This window comes from Bos javanicus, chromosome 1, assembly GCF_032452875.1.
Source record: "Bos javanicus breed banteng chromosome 1, ARS-OSU_banteng_1.0, whole genome shotgun sequence".
NCBI classification, from domain to species: Eukaryota; Metazoa; Chordata; class Mammalia; order Artiodactyla; family Bovidae; genus Bos; species Bos javanicus.
In genome coordinates, this window is record NC_083868.1 from 64,489,561 (window position 1) to 64,495,617 (window position 6,057).

Below are 6,057 nucleotides of genomic sequence, written 5' to 3' on the forward strand. Positions count from 1 at the left end.
CAACTTAAAAACTGAAGAATGACACCATGGAAAAACCCTGGTTTTCAAAACGTTACAGCAGATATTCTGTTCCCTATTCCTAACAGCTCTCGGCTGCAGACTAACAAACGTCAAGTGAGACAAAGCATTCAAACCATTGGATGTAAGGTCAGCTGGTCCTTGCTCAATTGACGAGCAAAGGAAAAGAAAAGTGTAGAGCAAAAAATTGGGACGGAAGAAGGCGAAGGGATGGGGTGGTGGAAGGTGGGCAGCGAGAGAACACAAACTTCAACAGACTGGCCTCTATGAGGGGACGACAAAGCGGTCCCCGCCGCGCAACCTGGAGGGCCGAAGCAGGCCCGGGACAATCGGACAGCGCGGCAGCTCGGATATACTCACGCATGGAGGAGGCCAGGCCAGCGAGGCGGGATCCCTGGGAGGAGGCGGCGGTTTTCCAGCTAGACCCCAAGCAACAGAACTCCCTGCCCACGTTGAGGCGCTGCAAACCAGTTGCTTGTCTGTGGGTTGTCCCCTCCCGGAGAGTCGAGAAAAGGTGTCCCGGCTTCGGGCTGCCAGACCCAGACCCTGAGTCAGTACCAGAGTCAGAGCCAGAGCCAAAGCTACAAGCAGAGGCCAGCCCCGTCAGCACTCATCCTCAGCCTCCATTACCGCGGAGCTGAGCAGACGTGGCAGCGCACGCCGATGACGTCAGCTCGGCGACGGCCGGCCGCCCCAGGAACGGCAAACAGGCCCCCGGAACTACACAGGAGCCCGGGGAGTGAGCACCCTGACCACTTTTGCGTGCACCTGCGCAGTGGAACTCGCCTTTTCCATGGGTCTCGCGATCTCTTCTTCCCCACCCAGCACTCAGCACAGTATTTCCTCCCTTATCCTAAGTCACCAAGCCCCGACGATATGCGGACAGCATGCTAGGGTCCTTCCTGTTATCTCATGGACTCCTAGTAACAACCGTGTTCAAATCATCAATTCCCTTTTTACAGATGGGGAAGGTTCAGTTCAGTTCTGTCGCTCAGTCGTGTCCGACTCTTTGCGACCCCATGAATCGCAGCACGCCAGGCCTCCCTGTCCAACACCAACTCCCGGAGTTCACTCAGACTCACGTCCATCGAGTCAATGATGCCATCCAGCCATCTCATCCTCTGTCGTCCCCTTCTCCTCCTGCCCCCAATCCCTCCCAGCATCAGAGTCTTTTCCAGTGAGTCAGCTCTTCACATGAGGTGGCCAAAGTACTGGAGTTTCAGCTTTATTTAGCATCATTCCTTCCAAAGAAATCCCAGGGCTGATCACCTTCAGAATAGACTGGCTGGATCTCCTTGCAGTCCAAGGGACTGTCAAGAGTCTTCTCCAACACCACAGTTCAAAAGCATCAATTCTTCAGTGCTCAGCCTTCTTCACAGTCCAACTCTCACATCCATACATGACCACAGGAAAAACCATAGCCTTGACTAGATGGACCTTTGTTGGCAAAGTAATGTCTCTGCTTTTGAATATGCTATCTAGGTTGGTCATAACTTTTCTTCCAAGGAGTAAGCCTCTTTTAATTTCATGGCTGCACTCACCATCTCCAGTGATTTTGGAGCCCAGAAAAATAAAGTCTGACACTGTTTCCACTGTTTCCCCATCTATTTCCCATGAAGTGATGGGACCGGATGCCATGATCTTTGTTTTCTGAATGTTGAGCTTTAAGCCAACTTTTTCACTCTCCACTTTCACTTTCTTCAAGAGGCTTTTGAGTTCCTCTTCCCTTTCTGCCATAAGGGTGGTGTCATCTGCATATCTGAGGTTATAGGAGACGTCATTTAAAGTCACTGCTAAGCGAAGGCGATCAGGACGCAGTTGTGCTTCAGCAGCCAGTCGTGAGCTTCTTGTATGTTGAGAAAAGTACTAAATGGATGCTGAAGTTACAAAAGTGAATACCAAAAAGGGCTCATAGTCTAGTGGAAGAGACAAGACACCAGGAAAATTACAATTTATTACAATAAATGTAACATAAAAAGTATGTCCAAGGTCCAGAGATAACAGGCAAGACAGGGTAATAAGTTCTGTGCAATGGTGGTGGTGTCAGTCCCAAGAAAATCTTCACAGAGAACTTGGGGTTTAAAAGACAAGACTGCAAGGATGAATAGGGAGTTTGTGGGAGAATAAGTTCCTATTACTAGTAAAGGAAGTGTTCGACAGAAAGGTAAAAAAGAGGGCAACATCAGTAGTGAATTCAGAAACTGTCTACATTTTGGTGTTAGCAGAAGAGGAAGAGTATCAACGGAACACTTGGCATGAGATCTCTCACTTTGCAGATTTTAAGCATCTTAAGAGAAAACCTTATCCAGCATATGATTACTTAACCTTTACTGAGAGGTTTTTTTGTTTGGTGCCAGACACTAGACTAATAGCTTTACATATTTGATTTAAATCTCAATGTTTTTATAGTATTCCTGTTTTTTACAGAGAAAACTGAAGGTAGGAAAAATAACTTGTTGAAACCTAGCTAATATTATCCAGCTAGTAAGTGACAGACCCAGAGTTTACAGCCAGAATGAACAATATCGGAACCATTAGAGTTAGTAATATTCCCAAGTATTCCTACTGTCCTTGTGTGCCACAGAGCTTTCTTTCATGCAATATAGATGATTACATATTTCCATTGTATTCACCTGTAGGCTTATGATACATTTCTTTTCAGTATCAACTACTGCTTGGTACTCTGAAATTCTTTGCCGCTTTTCCATCGGCTCACCAGTGTTCATCTTTCATTCAGCAATTATTTATTTAGTGCCTACTATGTTCCAAGCACTGTGCTTCTGAATAAGATATGTAACTGCCCTCCTGAAGCTTATATTCTTAGAGACACAGTTACTTAATATCAATTAAATACTGTTTTTAAGTATTATGAACTAGACAAATAAGGGGGTAAGGTAGAAAATTAGGGTGCTGTTTTGAGAGGAATCTGTCTGAAGGAATGCCATTTCAGCAGAAACTTGAATGTTGGGAAGGAACCAGAGATGCCAGGATGAGAGAGAAAAACAATCCAGATGGAAAACAAAACTTAGGCAGAGATTCTAAGTTGGGTTAGAACTTGGCATGTGTGAGAAATTCAGTGTAAAACTGTATAGCCAGATTATGGTGAGCGTGAAATGACTTTGAAGACACAATAAGCTTGAACATGGAGGGTCTTTTAGTAAACTATAGTGTTTGCATTTTAAATTAGTGACCATGGCAAAGGCCTAGAAGTCTGTAGTTTTCTTAATTCCCAGGAGAATTCTAGCACTCATTCACTCATGTAGCAACCACTGGAAATAAAATCTTACCACTTAAGTAAATGAAACAAGTAATATTTAAATTCATGTGTACCTTATTCCTCCTGTGTAGAGGGCTCACTTACCTCTCGATCTCTCACTTCAAATATAAACATTATAAAGGTGCAGAAAATATGATTTATTTTCATTTCAAAGACCTTATAGCATGAAGTGATTGGGACTCGCGAAGAGTCAGACACGACTGATCGACTTCACTTTCACTTTTCACTTTCCTGCTTTGGAGAAGGAAATGGCAACCCACTCCAGTGTTCTTGCCTGGAGAATCCCAGGGACGGGGGAGCCTGGTGGCTGCCGTCTATGGGGTCACACAGAGTCGGACACGACTGAAGTGACTTAGCAGCAGCAGCAGCAAGCTATTTTATTAGAGTTTCTATAATTGTTCTCCACTATATTCATTTTATGAATATGATCGCACAATGGTATGATCACTGACCTAGAGCCAGACATCCTGGAATGTGAAGTCAAGTGGGCCTTAGAAAGCATAACTACGAACAAAGCTAGTGGAGGTGATGGAATTCCAGTTGAGCTATTCCAAATCCTGAAAGATGATGCTGTGAAAGTGCTGCACTCAATATGCCAGCAAATTTGGAAAACTCAGCAGTGGCCACAGGACTGGAGAAGGTCAGTTTTCATTCCAATCCCAAAGAAAGGTAATGCCAAAGAATGCTCAGACTACCACACAATTGCACTCATCTCACACGCTAGTAAAGTAATGCTCAAAATTCTCCAAGCCAGGCTTCAGCAATATGTGAACCATGAACTTCCTGATGTTCAAGCTGGTTTTAGAAAAGGCAGAGAAACCAGAGATCAAATTGCCAACATCCGCTGGATCATGGAAAAAGCAAGAGAGTTCCAGTAAAACATCTCTTTCTGCTTTATTGACTATGCCAAAGTCTTTGACTGTGTGGAACACAATAAACTGTGGGAAATTCTGAAAGAGATGGGAATACCAGACCACCTGACCTGCCTCTTGAGAAACCTGTATGTAGGTCAGGAAGCAACAGTTAGAACTGGACATGGAACAACAGACTGGTTCCAAATAGGAAAAGGAGTACATCAAGGCTGTATATTGTCACCCTGTTTATTTAACTTATATGCAGAGTACATCATGAGAAACGCTGGACTGGAAGAAACACAAGCTGGAATCAAGACTGCCGGGAGAAATATCAATAACCTCAGATATGCAGATGACACCACCCTTATGGCAGAAAGGGAAGAGGAACTCAAAAGCCTCTTGAAGAAAGTGAAAGTGGAGAGTGAAAAAGTTAGCTTAAAGCTCAACATTCAGACAATGAAGATCATGGCATCCGGTCCCATCACTTCATGGGAAATAGATGGGGAAACAGTGGAAACAGTGTCAGACTTTATTTTTCTGGGCTCCAAAATCACTGGAGATGGTGAGTGCAGCCATGAAATTAAAAGAGGCTTACTCCTTGGAAGAAAAGTTATGACCAACCTAGATAGCATATTCAAAAGCAGAGACATTACTTTGCCAACAAAGGTCCATCTAGTCAAGGCTATGGTTTTTCCTGTGGTCATGTATGGATATGAGAGTTGGACTGTGAAGAAGGCTGAGCGCTGAAGAATTGATGCTTTTGAACTGTGGTGTTGGAGAAGACTCTTGACAGTCCCTTGGACTGCAAGGAGATCCAGCCAGTCTATTCTGAAGGTGATCAGCCCTGGGATTTCTTTGGAAGGAATGATGCTAAAGCTGTGACTCCAGTACTTTGGCCGCCTCATGCGAAGAGTTGACTCATTGGAAAAGACTCTGATGCTGGGAGGGATTGGGGGCAGGAGGGGAACGGGACGACAGAGGATGAGATGGCTGGATGGCATCACTGACTCGATGGACTTGAGTCTGAGTGAACTCTGGGAGCTGGTGTTGGACAGGGAGGCCTGGTGTGCTGCAATTCATGGTATCGCAAAGAGTCAGACACGACTGAGCCACCGATCTGATCCGATCTGATCTGATATTCATTTTAAACTAACTTTGAAGGGAAGGATGTTTGTTTTCCACTATATTTATTTTAAACTAACTTTGAAGGGAAGGTCATCTATGTAGTACCTTGCTTGGTGGGCTTTTGATTAATTATTCACTTTGAAGTATTGCTCACCTTCCTGGAAGAAAAAGGAACACTTGTTTTCATTTGGAGTCCTAAAGGCTTGTAAGATACAGTATTAAGGATTCATTTTCTTCTCTTCCCCACTCACCCAAAATGAGTTACATAGCCATTCCTAACTAATCAACATTATTTTATCTTCCACCATTCCTCAGCATACATCCTAAATGCTTCATTACCATCAACCCAGGTTCTATTCCCACCTGCAAATTATGGATTCCCCTCTTTCAGCATCTCTAGCACAATATTCATGAACTGCAACATCTCCTTTTCTTCAGCTTGGAATACAATGCACCCTTCCTGCCTCTTTCTCCAGATTTCCATATTGATCTTTCCCTCCACTGAAACCAGTAGCATCTAGTTATTGCCTTAAATTGTAAATAAGCTCCCGGGAAGAATATATTTCTCTCTACTAGATCTAAATTCCTTCAGGGCACAAATCTCATCTTGTATTTCCACAGAGCCTAGGTGTCACCATGCACATTTTATAAAATAGATACATACTTGCAACTGTATATCACCATATATGCCTACATTTTACAGTATAATGTTGTCCTCCGTTTTTTTTTTCCCCCTGAGTCACCCCGACTGTTATAAATTGCTATTACAAAGAGACATGTGCT

The 6,057-nt window shown here is 43.9% G+C and overlaps 1 protein-coding gene across 1 annotated transcript in view; it reads right to left on the reverse strand.

Moving 5' to 3' along the window:
- TMEM39A (transmembrane protein 39A) overlaps positions 1 to 708 on the reverse strand; it is a 29,098-nt gene extending 28,390 nt beyond the window's left edge. The window contains exon 1 of the mRNA XM_061396477.1: positions 379 to 708. The gene's annotated coding sequence lies outside the window, so the exon portion shown is untranslated. The remainder of the gene's footprint in view (positions 1 to 378) is intronic.
- Between the last annotated feature and the right edge of the window lie 5,349 nt (positions 709 to 6,057).